At 41.9% G+C, this 26,839-nt stretch overlaps 1 protein-coding gene and 1 long non-coding RNA gene across 3 annotated transcripts in view; one reads left to right on the top strand and one right to left on the bottom strand.

The window, feature by feature from the left end:
- Positions 1-26,839, bottom strand: part of PRKN (parkin RBR E3 ubiquitin protein ligase) — a 1,230,739-nt gene that overhangs the window by 277,694 nt on the left and 926,206 nt on the right. The gene's annotated exons all lie outside the window — the stretch shown is intronic.
- Positions 6,424-17,871, top strand: LOC127049004 (uncharacterized). The gene is made up of 4 exons (XR_007773839.1): positions 6,424-6,721; positions 7,130-7,305; positions 12,266-15,463; positions 15,993-17,871. It is a non-coding gene; the product is annotated as an uncharacterized LOC127049004 (long non-coding RNA).

The raw sequence follows: 26,839 nt of genomic DNA, 5'->3' as shown, positions 1-26,839 counted from the left end.
TTTCGCAGATACTGAGGATATCACATCTTAGCTTTTTCTTCTCCTCCATCAGATGGTTTAACACGTCCTCTCTCACTAGCGACCTACAATTTTAAGTAAGCAGAGCGAAGGTTGTCTTTTCTCCATGTTGGCCTACCACTTGACATTTTTAGCAACCTCGTCACTCAATTTCCACTCCACCACCGAATAACGGTTTGATGACAGGCAGGTAACTATGACCCATTTACTTGTGTTGTTTTAGCCGTTAACTTTAAATCATCCCAACTGCCTGGGCGGGCAGGCATATGTACCTCTTCAAGCTTAGCTAGCCTTCAACCTCTAAGGAGGAGGAAAAACGCTCTGTCTTCTGATAGAGCAATCCCTCTCCTTGGATTGGATAGTCTGAAACCTTTGTAGCATGGTTAGACCTACCAGGGCATATGCCCCGTTACCATAGTTGTCAGATGGCCAGGGTCACCACTGTACCACGATGAGACCTTGATGTAAGATTTTGCGTGGTTAGAAGAACAATCTGACCAAAATCTTCATTAACACAGCACAACACAAACAATGGCATATTCTTTTAGCCATTCTTTAATGTCCGCTTATGATATCCTTACTGAACCATTCCAAGTGGCTACTGCCTTCTCCAGGGGGTAGAATTAAGGTTACATTGTGGGGGAGATTGTACCTTAACTCTTAATTTCCTGGATTTCAGAGGTTTGAGCTTAGCTGAACTCATCCCCAGTGGAAAAGCACATGGCACCACTGGGCAACCTTAACTTCATGCTAATAAAGTGTTTGGGTACTTAATATTTACAACATACCAAAACATTCCCTCTGGTGCTTGTTCTGGTCTTATCTAGGATCCTGGTAATTACTGAGAGCAACAACTAATCCAATAATCCTCTAAGCAGCAACTATTCCTTTATGAAAAGTCTCTCTTTTCCTTGAGAAACAAAAATATTCTCATCAGACTGTTAGCGTGAACATGTGATGAATGTTAAAATAAAGCAAATCAAGTCTGAATTCAAAAGCATGAGAAATGCGTTACCAATTAAGATAATACATCCACTGCCACAACCTATGACTTGTGAGATGACAACAGAAAGAGGGATTTAAAAAAAAATTAGATTCAGTTTAACAATAGCTCTATCTTTGCACATACTGTTCATTAATATAGATGAGGCCCAAGGTTATGAAAACTGTTGAAAGAGTAAAGCTTAATTTTGTCTAGACAATCTTTCCTGGAAAAGACTTAATTTTAAATAAGTATAAATAGCACTTTAGCTTTCTGCTGAGCATCAGGTGATATACAGGTTCTGTAAGGTCCTGCCATGCAAAACACCCCGGTTTCCAATTTGGCTAGTCCAGAAACCTTATTTGAAATCATTTTTATTTTAGGGGCAAAGGAGGCAGGACAGAATGTCCTCTACAATCCTCTTCAAGGATTTTCCAATTTCCTCTCCCATTAGTCGGCAACCCCTCCTTGAGATCCCAGTAATAAACCTTAAATTGACCCAACGGGTTATTGTTCCAAGGAATGAGGCACTCCTTCTCTTAAGGGACTAAAATTAAAAAAAAAAAAAAGAAAAAAAAAAGGTGGATGCCTAAAATTAAGCACACAAATCCTCAATAGTGCACCTGAATAAGTGACCTGATTTTTCACCATTTACCACAAATGTTGGGATCCCCTGAGATCCTCCTCCACTCCGTTCTCAAAAACTCAGGTCAAATACGGAATTTGTCACTCAGGTACCTTTATTTGACATATAGCCGAGCAAAAACTATGCCCAAGCTCGCCAGGCTCAAACATGGGGTGGATGCAGGGTATATCATAAATCCAAAGTTGCACAGTGAAACTTTTCCTTGTGTAACTCTTCTGTCAGGTGGAGTTGGCAGCAACAAGGTCTGGGCTTAATATCTAGCGGTTCCTTTTTGGCAATACAACACAAAATCAGCTCAAGCCCCGACCTAGTAACCTGGGAAAATTACACACCACTCCCAGGTACATCTAAGTGGCAATACTTCCCCTCTCACAAGCACTGAATCTATGTGTGGAAAAGAAACTTTTAATACAAGAAGGGGGAAAGTAACCGCATTTACTTGGGAAAATGCCATAAGCATGATTCAGAATCATAAGCTGGTGAGCAAAATACCCACCCCAGAATATGTTGGGCAGTGCCCCTTGCCTTAAGTTCTCATCTGGTGTTCAGAAAGTCAAACAAAAAAAAGTTTATTTAACAGGCCCCTCCGTTCTCTCGCTATAGCACCACTCTCAAAGTTGCTGTCCTTAATCAGTGGAGACCCAGAGTTCACAGGTGCTTTTGCATGAGTTCTCCTCCCACCCTGGGAAACTGGGGGACAAAGCCACCTTGCTCGCTCCGCCAGCTGCTTCATTCGCAGCTTTGCCCAGAATGTCTTGAGGTCCCACCACTTAATACAGCTCTCAGTGATTTCAGCTCTTAGAGATTTCAGCTGTTAGTGGGGAAGCCTCACTGCTAATGCAGGCTGGGCTGTCTCTTGCATAGAGACACTGTCTCATAGCAGCTCTTCTGATCTGCAACGAAAGACTCTCAATTGAGTCTTAAACAGCTCTGTCATTACATAGTGGAGAAGGGGAGGGTCAGATGGTGTTTAGGACTCTTAGAGTCCCAGGCACAAACACTTGTCCCCAACCTCTCTCATCTCTACTACACTTTGGCACCTTTACCCCCGTTAGCAACCATAGCTCATTTGAAGGTGAACCACTCAATCACAGTATGTCAAGCACAGTTCTGCTGCCCTTGATTCACACAAGGATAACAATCCTTTATTACCCCTGCACCCAATAACAAAGTGACTCACAATCCAAAACCCACCAAAAGGGATCACTTGGGCAAAGCAGCTCCATCATGCTGCTCGCTTAGGCAAAGTGAGTGTGTCCATGCAAGTAAGGTCAGCTACAGAAGTCCTCTTTGCCATCTCATCACTAGATGTCAGGGGAGAGCACATTCAGATGCTGCTTACACTTATATACATCTTTACCAACACGTGCATACCTGATTTAAACTGCATCACACACACTTCATGATTGGCTTGGTTACTTTTCAGGAACCAATCCCTATACAGCATGCTCTGTCCATGTACTGTTCATGTACAACCTGAACTCTACATTTTAAATTATCTTGTCCATTGCCCCTAGTACCAGGGTGTTCCTGCTTACCTTAGCTAGACTGATTCCAGATTAAAGCTTGTTATTTATAACTTAATTTTCCATTCTTCTTCCCAGTCATGCCCATTGAGAAATGAGGTCTTATGTCAAGTTACTCAGATAAAGCTAGGTCTACACCAAGTATTGATGGTCATGGAAAGGTTGGACCCTTCAAAGAACCACTGACAACTTAAATATTTTTGAAAAAAAAAATTAGAGAAAAATCTGCAGATATAGAATATATGCTGTTAATTTTTCTTCCTCTATTACTATTAATATTATGAGGGACGTCTATATGAAAAAAAGACCCTGTTTAAAAGACTCACCTGTTCCTGCTTCTTATTAACTACTTGAAACTACAATTGTCTGTTTGTGACATCATAGATATTTCCACAACAAGTTTGTATCATTTTTATTCATTTGGAATGAGCAGATGGGCACTTAAATTCAAAATCTCATTTTCATGAAAATGCCCCTACCATTATAAAAACATGGGGAAATGAAACTACAGGAAGCATGTGCAATATGATCAGAAAAGTCTATGAATTGAATCAATGTTTTTCATTTTTTACCACTATACTTTAAGACCAGCATACCATTAAGTGAACAGGCTTTTTGTGAAATAAAGGAATAAAATCAATGGTAGAAAGACCTCTTCAATTTCATTATTCACTGATGAGTGTATTTTATCTTTTCAGAAAACAGAAATTAAAAATTATATACTCCAGCCTATGCTTATTTTTCAAAAATGTACAGGGGTAAAGGGAATGAGAATGAGACAAAAATCATAAGGAAGAAATTAGCTTCTGCTTCTTCAAGTCATAAATTTCTAAATGAATATTTTGCAAAGACAGAGTCTGGTGTAGTTTTAAGAGTTCAAGTAATTGGTGGATAGAGTTGTAGTTTGTATTCCTGGCTATCCACTGACTTGCTATGTCACCTTGAGGTATGTCACAATCTCACTGTTTACACTTCTGTAAAAACTGTTGTGCTACCATCTATCTACAGCCCCAATCCTGCACAGACATATAAGGTATGGACCCTTTGTCCTGTGTGGAACCGTTTTGAATTGAATGGCTTTATGTAAAGGATAATTTAATACTGATGGCATATTCACTCCATAAAATGGAACAAGGATTCCTGAATCCACACTAAGATCACTTACAAGCAATTCTTCTTCCTGTCCAGCCAAGTCTCTAGTTAACTTCAAGACAGCTCTGGTCTTGTCAAGCTTTTCCTGTCCTCAGTAGCTGGTCTCACAGAATATTTTCTAAAAGGAGCCATCATCAGTCCCTCTAACCAGGCATAGCAGCAGCTGCCTTCTGTTTGAAGGACTCCATCTTCTTCCAGCACATCATAAATGATGGTTTGGGTAACACATCCTCTACAATCACACACTTCAGCACAGACTATACAAAAAATAACTTCTTTAAAATATGTTAATTAGAAACTTTAACAAATTACTTTAACAAAGAGCAACTATTTTAATGTCTTGAGCTGTAGCAAACATTCAGGGTGGGGTTTTTGCAAGTTAGGCATTGGCCTAACTTTGGTTCCACTGAAGTAACTTCTCTGAAAACCTTACTCTCAGTTCCACTGCTCTTTTTTCCCTTTTGGTGGCATCAACTACTTCTGTGGAAGCTCTTGGAAGCTTTTCATATGGGACCTCCTTATAAAAATAGGTTCTTACCCCCAGGAAATTGAAGCTTTCAGTGAATGATCTGTACTTCTTCCACTATTATTAATTATTTTTATTATTATACTATTGTGTCCCCTTCAGAATTTTACTTTAGATAAGCCCCCAGTTCACCAGCTCTGTATGACAGTACCTGTATAATGAAACTTTCATATAATTAAGATTACTGTTACTAAAATTCAGCTTTAAAAAGACTATTGTAATTCTTGTGATATTCCCTTTAGTAACATATTCTATTTAAAACATCTGTTAAAATCAGTTGCATTAACTAAATGGATAATCTGGCTGGCCTCTTTTAAAATTAATCAAACAAATAAGCATTATGGACTTTTAGCAAAGACTGTAGAAAGCTGATGAGAATACTACTCTTATTAAAGCAACAGACACATCTGTACCGTGCTGCAGAACAAATTGCAGATAACTGATGTTGTTGGTGAAAAACCATATTTAGGGCCACACAGTGGCTGCGAGTTCAGGGACCAAAGGGAGAAATCTCTTATTCCACCCAATAGGTGTGCCCCTTATAAAACAAGCACCAAAATAAAAGATCTCCCTCTTCTCTCCTGACAGCTAGGAAGTGGGATAATAGCGTAAGGATAATTTATTAAGACAACTGCTCTCAGACACTTATAATGGTTAAGTACAGTCCTGATCACATAACAAGGCTGTGCCACTATATTCAATCAATGCAGCACGAATGTCAATGACTATTAAGGAAACAATTGTTATTGTGTTAGGGCAATGTTGGACATACATAGTGAATATCTACTTTCCACATACATCCTGGTTTAAAAAACAAACCAACCAACCAACCAACCCACCCACCCAACCAGTATATTATGGTTGTATTCCAATTACTATTTAACAACACAAGTACCCAAACCACAAAGTTTAGGGTAAGATATAAAAATTATCTATCTGCCCACTTCTAGCGATGAGAATTAAAACGTTAGGAGGTTCACTTTATATAAACATCCAAAAGTGTTCAATATCTGAATTAACCAAACCTCTGGCATCTGCAAAATGGGGCTGGAAAAATCACAGAAGAGCAAGCTTTTTTGTGAGATCTCCAGTACCTCCAGATTTACAGTGACTGGAAATAGAGTGAGAAACGGATTCCCTCCCTGGTATTTGTGCATCTCTTTCTCTGGTCCTAACCATAATCAGGAAGTACGAAGTAAAAAAATGAAAACTGGGGAGAAAAGAATCAATTTTTTTTTAAAAGATCAAAAAAAATTGAATTTTGGCTCAGTATAACTTTTGCTCATTACTATTTAATACATATTTTGCTATTTCTTCTTGATGCAGAGGTTACTACTTGTGCTCGGTGCAGAAACTGCTCAGTGAACTTCTGTGACACTTGTATTATACAGGTCAGACTACATTATCATAATGGTCTCTTTCTGGATATAAAATCTATGAACCTATTTTATCCTAAGTTTTTCAACCCATCTCTACATGCTGCTTACTTGAACATTTCTATGTCCCATGCCCCACTGACTGCTATTATAAGTAAGCCAGTTTCCTTTTATGCTGATAAATGATGGGCGAGAAATAGAGGACAGAGGGAAGTGTTCATTTTTCCAGTTGTGTTGTTGTGCATTTTTTTGTAACTTTATCACAGGTGTCCCTTGAATCCTCCCTTGCTGAGGATTCTGTATGGCTACTGTAAGAACCAATAGGAGCAATCAAGCCCAGAAAAGAGAGACCTTACTCAGGAAAGTGCTGCAAAATGAATGGAGACCATGTGACTTCGGTGATGACAGATAATTTTGTAAAATTATGTTAGAGGCAGGAGTTGCACACAGAAGACGTGCAGGATTTTGCCCTACATGCCCCAGGACATCTAGCAGGTAGGGGTAAGAGTTGAAGTGTAAATGGATCAGGTTGGGAAAAAGAGTTCAAAACATGATCCAGCTCCAATCCTGGGGGCTAAAGCATTTAAATGCCAGCCATCAATTCTTATGATAGCTGTAACTCACCATGGCATCTGACAGCTACAACGCATTCTAAAAATTTGAAATGCATCTTAGCAAGGCAATTTGGGTTCAAAACTCTGTTCTCTTGCTGTAATTTTTTCCCTGGAAGATTAGGGCATTTTATCCTGTACTGATTTTATCAGAACAGGTCTGGTAAAATTTAAAATATACAAGAAAGATTCAGTAAATGATGGAAAGGTGTGCAAAGCACAGTGACATCTATGCATTGTTCTGAGTTCTTTAAACATGAATGTTATTTATGTTCTCTCATCGTGTTTTTAGATTAGATTGTACAGAGAATTAACACCCTTTCATGAAAATGCCATGTCATCTCACTTAAATGTCTTATCTGAAGTAAACAGCAACTGGAGCAGTATGAGGCCTCCCTGGAGGCTAAGAGAGCATGACCAACTACTGGATTTGAAATGAAAGTCTAGCCTTGGCCTCCTTGAGCAAAGGTAGGAATGATTTTTACAAAACACCAAATTGGAGATACTTTTGCTGGTTAATAATTTCTATTCTTTTTTCAAACTTGTACATTTAGAAGACAGATGCCTAACATTCTCTTTATCTAGCCAATATCATCCCCCCCACTTACATTTATTAGGTGTAAATGAAGAAAACACATTACTGCCAAGAGCTTTGGGAGGTTACGTAATCTGAATCAATTTCATTACCATAAATAAATGTCAAATGGCTGAAATACATTTCTCTGATTAAACTGTCAAGGGCAAGAACATGCAAGAACAGAACTTTTTGTTTTATTCCTCTTACAACAAAAATAGAAAAAAAACTAATAAGAAAGAAAGTATCTTATGAGCTACCTTTACATAATAAGAAAGATTAGATAATACCTCCCTGGTACAAAAAGCAGCTGTCCATTTCATGAGCAACTAAGAGCTCCGATTCAAGATAACAAAACAAAACAAAAGAGATTATTCTAAATGGCAGGTTAAAAATGTGTTTTGCATTTTACAGTCACACAGTGCTATTGCCAAACTTTTGCTCCATGACGATCTCCATTCCCTTGATTACCCCATAAAAATATACAGAACTCTAATGTCATCTCACCAAGCAGGCACAGAAAATCCATTACCATCCACACTGGAACTGGGGAAAGCATTCTCTGAAGCTGCTGCTGTTGCTAATTGTTTAATTATACTGAAGTAGTTTCTCAAATTCGGCCACTGTGGCCGCATGCGGCCACCAGAGGGTTTCCCTGTGTCCACAGCAGTTTCCTGCGCAGTGTGAAGGGGGTGAGCGGATGGGGTGGGGCGAGGAGGCGAGCAGCAGGCAGATGGAATGGGGGAGGAGGCAAGCAGCGAGGCAAGTGGGGGGGGGGCCTTGGAGGAGGAATAAGGAGGCGAGAGGCGAGCCAGTGGAAGGGTGATGAGGTGAACAGTGAGCCACCGGTGAGCAGGAGTTCTCGCAGCAGGCAGGGGGGTGTCTGTGGCAGGGGAGTGAGGAGGCGAGCGGCAAGTGGGGGAGTGAGGAGGGACACAGGACTTGGGCATAGGGTGAGGAGGTGAGCAATGGGGCATGGGCAGCAGGTGGAGCCCTCCTTTGAGGAGGCTAAACATCGACTCCAACCCTTTCCCCCCCAATCAGCTAGAGCTCTGAGAAACCCTGCATCTGGAGCCACAAGCCCACCCCTAGAAGCCCTGAGTGTCCCCCCACATGCCCAGAGGAGCCCTGGACTGGCCAAAGCCCTGAGACCAGGGCCGGCGCTTCCATTTAGGCAACCTAAGCGGTTGCCTAGGGTGCCAGGATTTGGGGAGGTGGCATTTTGCCATCCTCAGCGGCAATTCGGTGGCGGAGGGTCCTTCCGCGCTGCGAGTCTTCGGTGGCAATTCTGTGGTGGATCCTTCACTTGCTCTGGGACCCGCCGCCAAAGTGCCCTGAAGACCGGGAGCAAGGAAGGACCCCCCCACCGCAGAACTGCCGCCAACGACCGGGGGTGTGGAAGGACCTCCGCCTAGGGCGCCAAAAACCCTGGCGCCGCGCCTGCCTGACACCTGCCCCACCACCTGCCTGGAGGAGGCCCAAGCTGGCCAAAGTGCAGGCCGCCACATCCTCCCCTCGTCCAGAGAAGCTCCGGGCCAGCCGCAGCTGTGCCTCCACTCCCCTCCTCAGACCCAAGCCACCCAGACATGTTTTTCATTATTATTTGGACTTCTATTATATCAAATTATTTTTAAATTTACTTCAGAATTGTTATATAGGACAACCACTTTTACCAAAAAAGCAAAAGAAAATAATAAAAAAGACAAGAACGTTCAAAGCACCTTATTTGTGTTTTTATTCTATTAGATCTAGTAAAGAATAGAGATAACTGTGCATAATTTTTATTACTGAGTCTGCAAACAAAACACCACAACACCAAAACTGTACATAAATAAATTACAATGATTTGGATGTATGTGTATATTACTTTATTAACTTTAGGAAAAATAAATAATTTTAGGAAAAAGTGTCAATGCAGACTCCAGCAAGAGTTGGTGGCTGCACTCTGAGACCACCAAAAAAATTGTTGCGAGAACCACTGGCCTAGAAGCTCCAGGTAGGGATCAAGACTCTATTGTGCTAGGCACTGGACAAATATTATGAGTAAGCCAGACAGAGAGAGCCTTAAAACTATGGCTCATGTGGGACTGGATAACTCAGAGGATTGGCAATATTATAGACTCTTCTCTGGATCACAGCACCAAATTCACTACAGGTCAGTAGCTACTGAAAATTGATAACGTCTGAAGGAGGTTAGGTTGCCTTTGAAAAATTAGGTTAGGCACTAATTTTTAATTTGTTGGCAGTCTCCACAAATTGAACCATGCAGCTCAAGGCTGCAGCACAACAGCACAGCAAAATTTATGCTGTAGTTGTTCTCATATTGTTACCTATTTTTTGCATTATGATAGTACCTAGAAGCCCCAGACAAGACTGGAACCTAGTTGTAGTACGCACTGTACAAATATATAAGAGACAATCCCAGTCTTGGAGAGCCTTCAATCTAATGGCCAGGTTGTGAACCCTTTATGCATACTAGTAAGCAATTACACACATAAATAGTTCTCTAGGAAGTCAAGGGGACTGCTCAGGCATGTAACTGATCACTTATGCGTTCACAAGGCAGACAAAGCATGGGAGGAAGACAGTTATCACCAAAAATTTTTACAAATGAGGAACTGAGGCACAGAGAGATTAAGTGGCTTGGCCAAGATAAGATAGGAAGTGAGTGACAAAAATGAGAGCTAAATCCAAACCCAGTCCAATACCTTATTCAAAAGGCCATCCTTTCCCTTTATGTTTGTGGAAGCAGAGAGATTCAAGCCTCTAGGTCTCTCGATATAGCACCTTTTAAAAGCACTGATTTCAAAACAAAAAACCATTTCACAAGTAATGCCCTTTAAGTGTTGTAAAGAAATAGGAGGCTGTAGATTAAGGCTAGTTTTGAGAATTTTTGCTAGCCAATGTGAAGTGCCCTGCTGCTACTATTTATTTGATATACAATGCACATGCTGGCAGGAACAGGATTTCTATCACATTTCAGCAGATAAGAAGTTAGAACTTGAATTTTTATACTGTATGTATCTTTCCAAGAATTATTCATTCTTGTAGGTTCAGCTCTTAGATAAATACAAGGGTTGTGTGTGGAATTCATTCTCCAGACACAAGTATGCATTGTGCATGCTGCTTATGCACTAGGCAACAGTCAGAATAGAAAGCTGAAATCACAGAGCCTAAGAAGTAACTTGATTTGAAAATAAATATCTGTCAGATTACCTAAAGTAAAATAGATACCTCAAACTAGAACTGATATCAACTAATTAATTAAGCCAAAACTGCCTAATGTACATCACGGGCAAATCCCACTTAGATTAAGTCAAATCGCAATCACAGCCAGTCTATCAGAATTATTTCCAAACCACCAGCTGTAAGCTAAACCCAAGCCTGAGCCACCTTTGATTAGCCAGGTTCTTCACAGAGCAACCTGACATTTTTAGTGTATAGGAACCAACTCAGAACTAGTGGCTGAAACCAAATAGAATAACTTTTAGCCGAGTCAGAACCAGCAGGGAAAGATCAAAGCTGATTTGGAGAGGTACTCACTTGGTCCTAGGCAGATTAAAAATGGTCCATGCTCGGTTTGTAGGGTGGCCAGCACGTCTCTTGGCCCGCACCGCTTCCCGCAGCCCCCATTGGCCTGGAGCGGCGAACCACGGCCAGTGGGAGCCGCGATCGGCCAAACCTGTGGACGCAGCCGGTAAATAAATCGGCCCGGATGGCCAGGGGCTTTCCCTGAACAAGCGGCGGCCTGCCTTTGAGAAGCACTGATCTAGACCACCTGTTTACAGAAGGTTCCCTCCATGAAATGTAATGGAAGGACTGGAAACTTAATCAGGGCATGTTTACATTACAAACTTTTGCTGCTGCAAGTTACATTGGCGTAAAGCTGCTGAAGTTAACATATCACTTGTGCATGTACATACTTGCCACCTTTGCCTCAGCGCTACCCGTACACACTAGGAGTGCTTGTGTCGATGCACAGTGTGGTGCAGCATGGATAGGTATTCCAGTGTGCAACTAGCCACTGTCTTTTGGGATGTTCTGGCAGTGCATGGTGGGGCACAAATGACTCACACAGAGTTGACTGGGAGCAAGAGGTCAAATTCCCGTCATGCAACTTCTGCCATCTCATAATTCTATCTTTATCCCATAATTTTTGCACCTATTTTGAAAATCCCATGAATGGATGCAGGACTTGTCGCTTTTCACCATCTGTGACAGAAGCATGGAACCTGCTCAGCTATGCACTGTTTTTATGAGTATTGCAAACACAGGACACATGATCCTCCAGTATTTGCAGAGCCACAAGAAGAGCTTCGAGGAGTACTTGTGGCACCTTAGAGACTAAAAAATTTATTTAAGCATAAGCTTTCATGGGCTAATGCCCACTTTGCAGGAAGCATGCAGTGGAAAATACAGTAGGAAGATATATATATACACACACACAGAGAACATGAAAAAATGGGTGTTGCCATACCAACTATAACGAGAGTAATCAGTTAAGGTGACTATTGTCAGCAGGAGAAAAAAAACTTTTGTAGTGATAATCAGGATGGCCCATTTTCAATAATTGACAAGAAGGTGCGAGTAACAGTAGGGGGAATAATTCTACTTTGGGTAATGACTCATCCACTCCCAGTCTTTATTCAAGCCTAATTTAATGGTGTCTAGTTTGCAAATTAATTCCAATTCTGCAGTTTCTCGTTGGAGTCTGTTTTTGAAGTTTTTTTGTTGGAGTATTGCCACTTTTAGGTTGGTAATTGAGTGACCAGGGAGGTTGAAGTGTTCTCCGACTGGTTTTTGAATGTTATAATTCTTGACGTCTGATTTATGTCCATTTATTCTTTTGAATAGAGACTATTTGGTTTGGCCAATGTACCACCATAGGATCTAATCACATCAGCCACACTATCAGAGGCTTGTTCACCTGCACATCTACCCATGTGATATATGCCATCATGTGCCGGCAATGCCCCTCTGCCATGTACAATGGTCAAACCAGAAAGCCTTGAACCCATGACCATCCTTCCTCCTTCAAACCACTCATAGCTGTAGATGCTGCTGCGGCCTCAACTGACTATGTTGAAGTATATCTCAAGAAACGCAACAGTTTCTGATGATCCTGACAAAGATAAGTGGTATTCAGCAGTTTAAACTGAAAGTGGATTTTTAAATTAAGGCACAATTTTAAGGATGGTGAATTGTATAACTCTAATATGTGCCAACACCGGGGATATGCACTGCATTTATCTACATGCCACTTGTAAGTGCTGAGAACACTTCTGTCTCATGAAGATTAATTTAAATATCTTTGGTATAAATTATGACATGTTCCCTACAGGTGGAATTTATGATAAGTAAGAAATAAGTAGAAGGAGTAGCTGAAACTTACATCAGATGGTCTGACTCTTTTGTTATTGTCAAGAAATTAAGGTTGCTAATACAACTGCAAATGGTGTAACCTATTTAGTTCCTGAAAACTAATTTCATAATGTCATAGGTTTCTGCATAAGCTATACATCAGAGACCTGGGAAGAGAAAGGAAATGAAAGTAAGGGGGGTGGGAAACCTTGTTATGAGCTATAATGTATCTAAAAAGATTGATATAAATAAAATATCAATTAGTTTTTCCAGCTGAGTTATCTGCTTTCCAAAATTAAGCACCCCTTATTTAACTGTGTGGGCAATGGGAATGATGATTGAGATAGAAGAAAAACCATTACACTCTCCAACAAAACTTTCATTTGAATGGCTTTAAAAAAAGCAAACCAAAAATTGAGATATAATTCTCAAAGACTTTATGAAGCATTTTAATTGCATATGGCCATGAAGGCATATGCAGTCAATGTAGAAATCATTTTATACTCAGCAACACTGCACAAACAGATGTGATCATTAGTGCCAATTAGTCTATATTGGTTTGAAATGAAAAAGGGACTATTGGTCTGGGTAATGAGGCCACCTCTTTGGCTGTTGAATAAAACCAAAGACTAATCTCTACCTGAATAAAACCAAAATGTACAGAGGGACAGTGGGGGAAGCCTCCATTTAAATATCATCAGAAAACTCCACCCTTTCACAATACAGCAATGTTTTTATGATAAGCTCAGCAACTGGTAGATGATGGTTATCCAGATTTCTCAGCTTTGAACTAGTAACTGTTTCACAGAGATAAAAGGAGAAGCTAAATGCTGTATACAATTATAATCTGAATTTCATGATGACAGCTAAGATTCCTGATTAATAATTTATTTTCTTGTAAAGATCTTCGTTATAGGAATATAATATCCAAGGGTATTTCAAAGCAGAGCTGTGCAGGGGCTATTATCTGTCTGTGACAAACTGCTGCATAAGCAAGTGGCAGTAGCTTTCCAATTTGTAAAGAATAAAATGGATTCTCTTATATCAACTTTGTATTATTGTTTTAAATATGTAAAATGTTTTTAAAGCTTAAGGAGATTTACTGCAATCATAAGTTGGTTTAGGCTTGCAAAACATGCAAGTCCCGTAGTTTGTTGTAAATTACATAGGGTCCTGTGTTGTAAAACACAAAAAGGATTCAAGTCTCTGCCAGCCACTGAGCTAGATTAACTATCTGACCTTGCTTTACAGATGATTTTACATGACTGTTAAAACATTGCATTATTTTCATGATTCCGGTAATAATTTATGCTTCAAGCCAACTTGCACCTTCTAGACAAATGTCCACAATTATTAAAAACCACCTTAATTTAGATATAACAAAGCCAACAAATTCAATTAAACTAAACTTAGAGCAAAAATAACCTATTCACTCACCCACATCCTGTTCTCTCAGGGAACATGTTGCTAGTGAATTCCCTACTCTATACAGTTATTCTAGACTATATATTTTTTTAAAAAAGCCTTAAGCCAGGTTCCTAAATCCATACTTCAGCACCTACAGAAGTGGCCTGATTTTTTAAAGGTGTTGAGCATCTAGTAGCTCTCACATAACTCTGCTCTTGTCTTCAAGAAAAAAATCACAAATTAGTTCTACATTGCAATCAAATACCTGTGGCTGGCCTGTCAGCTGACTCAGGCTTTGGCTAAGGGGCTGTTTAACAGCAGTGTAGAGGTACCAGCTTGGGCTGGAGCCTGAGCTCTGGGACCCCTTATGGGGTCCCAGAACTCCAGCTCCATTCCAACCCCAAACAGCTGTACTCCAATTAAACTCCTTAGCCTGAGCCCAAGTCAGCTGATGTGGGGCAGCTGTGGATGTTCAATTGCAATACAGACATAGCCAGAGTGACTACGCTAAGTTCTTCCTAACTCTAAGGGCATGCCTTCACTAGGAATTTACTTCAGTATAGTTACAGCTCTCAGAAACATGAAAAACATCTACACCATGAGAGCTGTAGCTATACTGACCTAACCCTGAGTGTAGACAGAGATAGGATGAGTAGGATGGATTTCATCGATGGATGAATTTTTCCATCAACCTAGCTACTGCCTCCCAAGGACATGGGTTTACTGGACTAACAGTGATTCGATTAGCTGCTGCTGAGTTTTAACTCGAGCTGTTGCATCCCCACTGCATTATTAGCTCAAGCTTCAGCTTCACTCCAGCTTCAACCACTACCATGAAACTTGAGCGTAAGACTTCTGTGTGCGGATGGAAGTCAAGTTAGGGGAAACGTTCATGTTATAAATTGAACTAACTGTGCTGTGAAGACACATCCTAGGAGTATATTAAATAAAGCAATGTCTGTTAGAATAGCATGAATCAGAGATGAGTAGCAGCATCAAGCATGCATGCAGTTTGAGACTACACTAGGTCTTGTCTAGGTAGATCAACACGTTGTGCTTACAGTTAAATCAGAATACAATATGTATGTTCTTAATACTACTGTGTTTGTCTTGCAGGCTGTTTGGCCATGTCCTCAACCTCTGGAGTCCCTCAGACATCCACCTAGGACATACTATCAGCTTCATTTTCAAGGTTGGGGGCCAACTCTTCAGGAATAGCTTTTCAGCATTCAGCAGAGTTCAAAGGGTAAAGATGACCCTCAAACATGACTACAAGCCACCCTGGTGGATACCTATGCCTTGGGCTGGCAGGAATTAGTCCAGTCCCAAGAAGCACATTGAACAGCCTCAGGGTTTCTAAGTGTAACCTCTTTACATCAGTTCCCAAGAGACTGTTATGGAAATTGGATTTTGCCAGAGTACCACAGCTCTGCAAGGGGCACGGGTGAAGGGATTGCACAAAACCACAATGCTGGTTCTACACTACTAGAGTATCTTCCTATGTAGGGGAATCCTCAGCTGGATACTTAAATAGCCTATAAATTTGCTTTTGTGCAAAGCAAACTTAATGGGTTGAAGATGTGACCCAAGCTGTCTATTTCTGCATTAACATTTTAGCTATGAAGTCATCTTTTCTATTTGTCCCTTGACAACATAATTTCCTCAGTTTCAATATTTTCAAGTGATATTGACACTTACTGCTCTATACATCTGTGATGGAGTGGACTAGGTCCTGAGGTCCCCTGCTGGAGGCCTTGTGGCCCTGCCACACCCTAGAAAAGGGCAGTAGAGAGGTCCTCCAAGCTGCCTAGAGCAGCTGTGAGGGAAGCAGCCAGTCAGGGCCCAGCAGGCTAGTATAAAAACAGCTGCATGGCCACAATGAATTGTGTTCCTTGCTAGAGAAGAGTGGCTGGTGCTCTGTACTGGCTGCTGGGCCTCTACCAGGACAAAGCCCTGAGATAAGGGTGAAGAATGTGCTGGAGTCACGGGGAAGTAGCCCAGGGAATTGTAGCAGCAACATAGTGTATTTAAAGGGACACTGCAGATGGCTGCTATCTATAGGATCACTGGGCTATGACCCAGAGTAGAGGGCAGGCCTGGGTCCGCCTCCCCCACAAACTACTGGAAAAGTGGCCTAGACTTTGAGGCACCCCAGAAGGGGAACTGAACTGTAGTAGCCCAGCTGAAGAACTGGGGCCAGAAAGGCTCTGAGGGGTGAAGACACTGCCTCCAGGGAAGGAGCCCTGAGGCATCACTCTATTCCAGAGCAGGGACAAACTGAGAGAGACATCACAGAAGGTACTGAGAGAGGTCCCGATTGGACCTGTACCCCCAAAGGGGTTTGCCTTGTTTTTATATCACAGACAGACTGTGTCTGACTTGGCTGGAGGGCTGAGTCACCGAAGACCCACCACAAACAGAGAGAGAGTGTGCAGGCACACACATTCGGGCAAGGGGCACTCATAAAAGGTGAGTGTGACCCTGTTACAACATACTATATAATGCTGAACAAAAACCAAATTCTTTGAAGTGGAACTATTTTCTAAGTACTGCATAAAAACATTTTTTATTTGACTCCTGGGCCTGATTCAACAGCTATTTTCTAACATCAAAAGGTGTACCCACACAGTGGTTTCTTCCCTGTGGACAATGACCTATTAACATTTATATAGCTGTTCCTATCTCAGACTTATATTAATCTTTCAGACGGGGCTAATGTTTCCAGGGCATCTCTGCATTCCCTTGGCTAATTGTTAGTGTAATCAAAGTATGACATTTCCACAAATTCCAATTTCCTCTTACTCGTTATTCATATCAAATATGATTTTCATTTTGACCCCAACACTGTCTTTGCATGGAAAGACTTTACATAATTGGTTTTGCCTGGTTCAAGTAAGAGAGACTGCTGCTAACATTATCTGTGAGTTAGTTTGGTCTGGCCTGGTCCTACTCTAAAGCAAGCAAGTTAAATCACTGCAGAGGAACAGGAATCAGGCTACAGGAAAGAACTGAGAGAATACAGTGTTTTAATTCTGCATCTTGGATTCATGGCCACACAGCAGCTACTTTGTGGTTCCAGGCAATGAAGGATTACTCTGCCTCCCCTTCCAACCTCTCTACCCCTTTTGCTTTATTCGTAAATTGATTCATTTTCTGGCCTGCCACAAGGGCTCCATGCGCTGCTTGCACTTTATAGACCACAGTTTGAGAAGCTCTGTGCTAAAGAAAAGTAAAAATAGATGTATTTTGAAACAGTAATGAAGTAACTTCAAATTTATTCATACACTATTCCATGATAATGGCTCCATCCTTCTGCTGCTTTTAACAACACTGGTCAGGGTGTCCTTTTGGAATGTTTAAAATGGATGGTAAGGCTAGCTAGAACTGTCTGTCTTGATTCAAAATATATCTGAGAGATAGTTCCCAATGTCTTAGCATCATAAATATTTAGGTTCTTCTCCTCAGGTTCACTGTCCTGGCTTTTTTATTATTATTATACCTTGCTGAAGGGGAGCAGTATACCATCGGAGCCTCAGCGACCTAGTTAATCACTGCAGATGAAGTCAGGCTGGAATTCCATCAGCTCAGTAGTATTTAGCTATTTAAAAAAAAAAAAACCACACACACCAAAGCAACCAAATGTGGTAGATAAAAAGGCATTACGATGTAAGGCATATTAGGAGCTTTTGGTTCCTGTTAACTCTAGACCTTAGAGACATATAATACCATGTTACTGTTTCTAAGGGTAGGCTTAAAACTTGCTTTAAAGGTTAATCTGGTTCTTGTTTACAACTAAGCACTACTTAGGCTCAAAAAGTTTATAAACTTGAAGATTCATTAAAATGGGTCCATCCAGTAGATTTATTCAGGATTTTCTAGCTCTAATTGTGTGCTTTAAAAAAATGTCGAACTTGCCTACCGTTACACTGGATCTAATTTTATTTTATACTGAATATAAATCTCATACTATAAATATGCACTCTAAAAGAAGTTCAATCAATAGCAGCAAAGATAAATGGCACTTTAATCATATTAACAGCAACACAGTAAAATTATTGTTACTTTAGTAAGTACCCATTAGTTACCTTTGGGTAGGTAGACAGTAACTATCCTGTTGTAGCAGTTAACAGGAGCTTTTCCAATGTATGATCAGCACACAGAAAACCAAACCATTTTAATCCTCACTGGGATTTTCTGAATGCATTCAAGTGTTCTTTTGTTAGCTATACTCTATATCATTTCTGCACACACAAAGGAACACATATTGTGTTCACATACATTAGCTTGACCTAGCTTTTGAAAATTCTGTCAGTCATTTTTCTGATCACAATCATCTAGCTTCTTGAAAGCCTTTTGACTTCACAGGGAATCACTACAACGTAGTAGGGAGTGGGGAAAGGACATTTCCATTTAAGTAAACACACATTTTTACATATATGGGGTCTGAGGTCTTTTATCAACCATTTGTTGACACTGAGCAAAATCAATTAATATTTAGAAACAAAAGGCAGTGAACAGAGATAACAATAGGAGCCATAATGACTATCCAGTCAACTAAATCCTCACCCAAGAATCTGTCACATCAGTTGATAAATGTCAATCACGGATGGGGAACGATGTGGGGGCGGAATGATAAAACAGATGCCAACAACAAATAGTTGTTTTTAGTTAATATAAATATTAAAAGTTTTTAAATGTTTGAACTGCTGCTGCAGGCATCTTTTTATAGCTATCAGGAACAGATTTTAGCTTCTAGATGAAGGACTTGCTTAATGCTTTTTAATCTTTCAACCTCAGCAAATAAGTCTGCTTTGTTTATTTACTGGAGTGTTAAGCACATTTTATCATGGAAATGTCTCTTGCAATTTTTGTATATTTTGATGCCATTTTCTGTTTTGCTCTATTGGCTTTTTGCTTCATATTTTTGAAGGCAAAGTTAGCATGCAAAAAGCTTAATTTAATTGAGCAACAGACCCTAATATTTTCATGCATCTAAGAAATTTAATAAGCTCTGCAGCTCACCAAAATTTAAATCAATTCAATAAGCCTTGCTTCCCCCACTTCCATAGTTTACTTAATCTTTTATTGCCAATGTGGGCTCATGATGGGTGAAGAATTGACAGTGCTGAAGCCTCAAATATTCTATCTAACCACCAGCTAGGATCAGTTCAAGGGGAAACAATGCAGTTATTTCACCAGTACAGATTTAACTTCACATCTGACCTGCAGCATTACCTCTACTCAAGCAAAGTGCCCAGTCAAGCTTCAGCTTCACTCAATTTTTTACCCTCATGTGAACTTCCAACTATGCCAAAGTGCGGGTAATGGCTCTGTAATGTGAACTACTAGCAACCAACCACCAATATGTCTCAGTGGGATTTGGACACAGGTCTTCATATCTACTCAGACAAACAGCGTTTGATGAATTAGTATCTCTGGCAAAGCTTTCCACTGTGAGGGAAAGGATGAGAAAACAGACATCAAGATATAATGAAGGCCTGTGCAAATGAGCAAACACGTCTGAGTATATTTTAATGTTGCTAGAAATATAATAATTCATTTTTCAAGCTCTGATTCTGATGTCTACACTAGTAACAAAACATAATTCTTTATATTTAATTACAAACCTTTGGCATGGACTGTTTTAGCACAGTTGATGGTGCAACACAATGTCCTAAATCAAAAATCAGAGCTACCAAATGATATGTAACTTCTTTGGCAAGTTAGCTGTAGTAGCCAAGAGTCAGGGTATGCCTTACATTCTAGGAATGTGGAAATGTACACAAGGAATTGATTTCCTGTTTTACTTTCCCTGCAACAACATATCCCCATATGATTTGCTTAAAGTATATATAAAACTAATTTGTGATAGTCACATCGATAAAACTATAGCCTGTAAAGCCATTTTTCTCCTGACTAAAAAACAATTGTTTTGCTATTCACTGTAATGCTATCAAACACGCATTTTAAGGCATTATTTTAACTTGTGAAACATAGAACTAACACAAGATGGCCATATCTTGTCATAAATAATACAGTACAGACAAGGGTGGTAAAATCTTCATGCCACTTATGCCAATAGTTTCATTCATGATGTTTTGAGGCTGATTTGTAAAAAGAAAATCAGTCTCTGATCTTATTTACATATCTCCCTTTCTTTCTTCTGAAGTGCCTGCTACCATGATATCCATTGTGCCAGACTGCAACATACTAAGATATGTCTGGAATGTATGTTTACCATAGATGTAGACTAGCAAGTTAATGAACAATATCAATTTGTATTTTAACCATCCCACACAAATCATAAGGCCTGGGCTCAGCCTGTTGTGTTAAACAGACTACCATTACATTCGATTCTGTATTAGCAAAAAGGTAAATATTTATGAAAAGACAGTTACCTTTTCCATAACTGGTGTTCTTTGAGAAGTGTTGCTCATGTCTATTCCACAATAGATGTTCATGCTCACTACCCATAGGGGAGCGCCCTCGCGGCCCCTGGAGTGCCGCCTCTATGGTGCGGTATAAAGGGTGCTGCATGCTCCCCCCACCTTCAGTTCCTTCTTGCCAGACAACTCCGACAGAGGGGAAGGAGGGCAGGATGTGGAATAGACATGAGCAACCATCTTGAAGAACAACAGTTACAGAAAAGGTAACTCTCTTCTTCTTCGAGTGATTGCTCATGTGTATTCCACAATAGATGATTCCAAGCTATGTCTGTTGGAGGTAGGTAGGAGTTCACAAATTCTCGGGACAGAGCACAGCTCTGTCAAACCCGGCATCTTCCCTGGTCTGGGAGACGATCGCATAGTGCGAGGTGAACATGTGAACTGAAGACCACGTGGCAGCCCTACAAATGTCCTGAATGGGGATGTGGGCCATAAAGGCAGCCGATGAGGCCTGTGCCCTAGTTGAGTGACCCTTCACAATTGGTAGTGGAGGGATTCCCACCAGGTCATAAGAGGTATGCATGCATGAGGTGATCCAGTTGGAGAACCGCTCAGTGGAGATTGGCTGACCTTTCATGCGCTCGGCCGAGGCAACAAATAGTTGCGAGGACTTTCCGAACGGCTTAGTCCACTCCAGATAGAAAGTCAGAGCCCATCTCACATCCAGCATGTGGAGACGGTGCTCCTCACTGGACGCATGGGGCTTGGGACAGAGGACTGGCAGAAATATGTCCTGATCTGATAGGCAGAGACCACCTTCGGGAGGAACAAGGGATGTGGGCAGAGCTAGATCTTATCCTTATGAAACACTGTGTATGGGGGCTTGGAGGTCAGGTCAGGAGGACAGCACATTAAACAGGGAGTCCAAGGGTTCCTCCATCTCCTCTGCTTGGACATGGAGGCTTGATGCCATCCTTTTAAAGAGTTCTTGGTGGGTCTTGTGCAGAATGGAGGGAGGCGGGGCTGTAATCGCCTCATCCGGCGAGGGCAAGGAGGCCGGCATGGTACTTTGAATGTCTGCTGGCACCGGAGGGTCCACCACCTGGTCAGTGTCCAGGCACAATGCTGAGCATGTACATCTCACCAACTTCTTCCTCCAAGGTCTAGAGAGGGAGGCGGGACCTTCTGAGGCTCCAGCCACCGAGCAAGCTCCCACTGGGGGCTGCGTCGGAGGCCACGGTGTCCACTGGTACCATTGGACCAGCCATGGGGCCAGCTGTTCAGCCTGCCTGGCTTGGCCCATCAATGGACGACTACAAAGGGAGGCCGTGCTGACACATGATCTGCTGCTGTCCCCAGACTGGGAGGAGTGGCAGCGTCGGGAGCGGTGCCAACCACAGACCGTGATCCCGATGTGGAGGACCCGTACCATCGGTAACAGCTGCTCCATTACTGGCTCCGGCAGGTGGACCTGCGAAGGTGAGACACCAGCAATTGACGCCAGGGGCTGTGGTGGCGGTGCCATAGCAGGGTCCTGGAGCGGGACGCCGAACAGGAATGACGTTGATGTCCGTGCCATGACTGGCTACAATAACCCCTCTGAGACGAGGACCTCTGGTGACATCTGCCTCAGTCCTGTCGGTGTTTGCTCTTCGAGGCGGAGCGGTGCCAAGTGTCTCGGTCAGACGGAACCTAACCAGACAGCCTGGTGGGCATCAAGGGCAATCCACATGGACTTTGCCCTGAACGGTTGCTGGGTGGTGAATGTCATCGGGAATGTTCCCTTGACCAAGACTGGTACTGAGCTGGGAGATCCCAGCGGCAGCTTGCCTCTGGAGTGTGGGGTCGACATCAGCGGTGCTCCTGGTACCAGCATGGACATAACATCCCGGGCTGCCTGCAGAGCCTCCAGCGTGGAAGGCATCCAGACATCTGGGAAGGCCTGCTCCAAATGGGCCAGGCTACTCCGCTCCATTTGAGTCGGAAGCCTAGTGGCTGGTGGGGATCGAGGACTGCCCGACATGGGTCTAGCTTCTGTCTCATGTTTATTCTGGTGTGGTGGCAAAGGCTCTTTCTTACCTTCTTGGCATGCCCCGTCGACGGGGAGCAGTGCTGACTAGTCGATGGCGCTGAAGGGTTGCCACACCTGACACTGTGGTGCCCGGTGCCGTCTTGGAGCAGGGCGCTGGAGCTAGGGTCGGTGCCAACTCCATCAGAATAGCCCGGAGCCTTCTGTCCCTTTCTCTCGGTCTGAGGATTAAACGACTTGCAAATCTTGCACCGATCACTGAGAAGGGTTTCCTCCAAACAGTACAGACAGTCCACCTGTGGATCACTCAGTGGCAGAGAACACCTAAAAGTGTCAAATGACTTAAAACCCAGGGCACGGGGCATGCCCCAGCCCAGGCACTCTAGCTAAACTAAACTAACTAAACTACTAACTAAGTACAGGTACCATACACTGAACGAATAAGCAGTTTTGGGGATGTGCTACAGCAAAGCTGGAGCAGAGCAGTTCCGAAGCACCTTCACTGGTGGCAAGAAGGAAATAAGGGTGGGGACAGTGCACAGTGCCCCTTATACCGCACCATGGAGGCACCACTCCAGGTGTCACTAGGGCATTCCCCTACAGGTACTGCTAGGGGAAAAACTTCCAGCACTGGTGCATGTGGTGAGCCCCACAACTATTGTGGAATACACAAGAGCAATCACTTGAAGAAGAAATTAACCTTCCAAGCATCATATACGATGCACATCTAATTCACATTGACATGTCACACAGTACCATGCTGTGAGTATATCTATATAACTGACACTCACCTAGAGCTGTGCAGAGTGTCTATCAAGAACAGAAGTGGTTAAAAAGAGTGCAGGGAAAAGGCAAAATGAATAGCACCTTCCAATAGTTATATATAATAAAATATAACTTGTAGCATTCAGCAACTTGGATTGCAAAAGGAATGAAACATCTGCCAGACTGCAGTGTAACTGAAGTAGTGGAAGCAGCAAGATGCAATTAATAGAGGACTGAGAATAAGGACACCTGAGGGCCTATTCCTGGTTCCACCACTGACTTGCTCAGTAAAATTTTCAAGATCACAACTTCTTTGAGCTTCAGTTTCTCTAACTGTAAATAGGAAAGAATGACACTTACCCTCCTTTGGAAAGCTTTGAGATTTATAGATGAGAAGTGCTATACTGGCGCCGAATATTCATATTGGTGGTATTAAAGGCACAGTTTACAAAGCAATAGGTTAGCTATTCTGGGCATTAAAAAATAAACATGGGATAGCGACTGTTAGCAAGAGGAAAATCATGGGCTAGCCATTGCCATGGTTATTAGTTATGTGGCAGAGCTCTGACCTTGCTCCCGTGGGTCCTGCGCTTCTAGGCGGTTTATGCTAACCTCAGTGGCTCACTGTGACCCTCCACGTAGCGCCTCTCTCTCTAGGGCCAGGGTTACAGTCTACTGAGCCCTTTTTATCATAGGCCTGCAAGGAGGTTGAAGAGAGAACTCCCGCAGTCTCTGTTCAGCCTCTTGTCCTGACAGGGGCCTGACTTCCCCTCCCAGGAGATGTTCCTGTAGTGGTGGGTTGGGGGGAACCCAGGCCCACCCTCTACTCCGGGTTCCGGCCCAGGGACCCTAATGGTAGCAGTTATTGGCAGCCAAACTTTCATTGGCAGAGTTGCTACATTTCCCTGGGCCATTTTCCCATAGCTCTCCTGCTTCTCCCTTCTTCACTCTTACACCTTAGGGCTCCTTTAACAATGGTCTGCAGGTGTCTTCAGTAACCGGCCCTTCAGCCACACTTCCTCACCTCTGGCTCCCTGGCTCCTCCCTGTCTGACTGGAGTGAGCCCTTTTTATAGTATCAGAAGGGCCTTAATTAGAGTCAGGTGGTCACATTAACTGAATGGCCTCACCTGATTCTTTGCAGGTTAATTAGAGTCAGGTGTTCTCATTAGCCTAGAGCAGCCCCTGCTCTGGTCAGTCAGGGAACAGAAAACTGTTAATCCAGTGGCCAGTATATCTGCCTTCTGCTACTATGCTGTACCCAACTGGCCTGGGTCTATCACAATTATTATTAATAGTAGCATTCTAGTGACTAAAAGCCCCAGCCATGAACCAGGACCCCATTGTGCTAGGTACCATAGAAACACAACAAAAAGATAGTCATTGCCCCGAAGAGTTTACACTCTAAGAGGTGACTGAGGAGACATATTTACAAGGGAGTACAAGGAAACAATGATACTATATTGGTCAGCATGGTAGGGTGGTGGTATGCTGAGACCACGACCTAATTAAACAGTTGGCTGTTGCTACAATGGTGCATTTATTTCGAGTGCGTGCTCTAGTGGAGTCTTCAAAGTCAATTTTTTTGTAGTGTTTCTTACAGCTATTTTTTCCCTCTATGTTTTATTTCTGCCTATTGAATTATCCATTTTCTGTGACCTGCTGCAACTTATTTAAGGATTTGCTGCCTAACAGGTTATTGAGATGAGAGTAAAAGCAATATAAAGTCTGTGGGATTTTAACTACAGATGAAGAGGAACTTCCCTTATGACCTATATATTGAAGGGATTTTTATTGTTGTGTACTAAAACCTAACAAAAGTAATAGGCTTAGGAACCTGATTTCCTTACCAATAAGACTGTAGATAGTATAGTCTTAGGACAAAAATCTGGGTCCCCATGCAAAGAACAAATAAGAGAGTTATACATGAGGATATATACAGTCTCTGGGAGAAGGAAACCTCTCTCCCTCCCAAACCCAGAACTAGTGGATGAGACAGCCACTATTACAAAAATCTTCTGGCCAAAATAGTGGATAAAATTCATTGTGGACCCTACTTCCCCACATGAGGTTCTGTGACAGTAAGCCCTTCCTGGGCATGGGTATATTGACCACATGCCTCTCTCCAAGTCTTCTCCAAAGTCTTCCACAGAGATCCACTGCAAAGCGCAGCTTCAGAACATGCAAGGAGTTGTAGAATCCCCCTGCAAAATCTTGGTGTAGTCTGGGACTCCTCCACATGGCAAAACTGTTTCAACAGCATTTTGGTTGGAGAGTCCTTTTCAATAAGCTCTTATATTACTGGGTCTCTCTACTCACCAAAACATAGCAGCAATGTTGCTGCTATGTTTTGGCTTTTGCATGCAGAAATGGCCAGAACTTCACCCCAGCTAAGTGTTTTACCCTCCTGTGATATTTCCCCTTAATCTGTTACCTCAGGCCTTCTCTTTCTCAAATCCAGAGCAACATCCTTTTGACTCCCTGGTCTATATCACACACTAGAGGGCATTATTTAAAATACATTTTTTTCATTTTTGCATTCTTTTAGGATCTTTCTTAATGAACAATCAAGTTGTAAATATTGTAGGGCAATTTTTCGGTTAACGAAAGAAGAAAGTTGCACTGAATAAACAACTCATTCTGCTCTCCTCAGATTTCTCTAAGAAGACAACTGCCCACAACTCAGCTGCAAAAAGATCCATTTTAAAATAGATTTTAGCTGTCTACATCCATCATTCCTTTCACCCATTTGTCAGGACTCTGCCTATCGCCTTCAGCTGTGACTTTGGTAAAATTCAGTCAAGTCCTTCAATCTCTATTTAATATGTTCCTAACAAACAGCCTTTCTGTTGTCATTTATACAACAAAATTAACTACATAGGAGTTCCTTTTGTTGCCTCTGAGCTAAAGAGAGCAGTGTGTAACATTATGATGCTTTTCACAAGCTAGTTTCCATTTAATTTTTTTTACATAAAAATACACAATTCACAATTTTTTCAGGAAAACAATTTTTACAGATTCCATAATCAACTATACTAATTAGGACTGACTGTTATACCATTACTGCAATTCATGCTGGAACTCAGACAAGTGTATCTCACTGAGGTGGGGCTCTAAAGATAGGCAACTAAATGGGAGTCATATACTATTTCCCTCAACCATCTCATTATCATTCTTCTTACACTGCACAGAACCAAGGAGGGATTAAACTAATCTACTATATAATTCTAGACCAAACTGGATGTCTAACTGCAGGTTAACACAAATCAGTCTCAAAAGGCAGGTGGGAAGCTGTAATTTAATGCCCTGATAAAGGAATTTGCTGTATCATTAAACTAGCAATGGTTTACCTCTGCAGGTTAATCAGGTAGGCTGCACTATATACATAACAAAACCTAGCTATCAGACTTTGGTCTAGAGGAATTTATGGCAGTTGGCAGTAATTAGAATCAAATTGTGTTGTTTTCTCCCTTTCTGTTAT

The sequence above is a fragment of the Gopherus flavomarginatus genome, chromosome 4, assembly GCF_025201925.1.
Source record: "Gopherus flavomarginatus isolate rGopFla2 chromosome 4, rGopFla2.mat.asm, whole genome shotgun sequence".
Lineage (NCBI taxonomy): Eukaryota > Metazoa > Chordata > Testudines > Testudinidae > Gopherus > Gopherus flavomarginatus.
The sequence above is the reverse complement of the archived record's forward strand: the minus strand, read 5'-3'. Positions and strand labels throughout refer to the sequence as shown.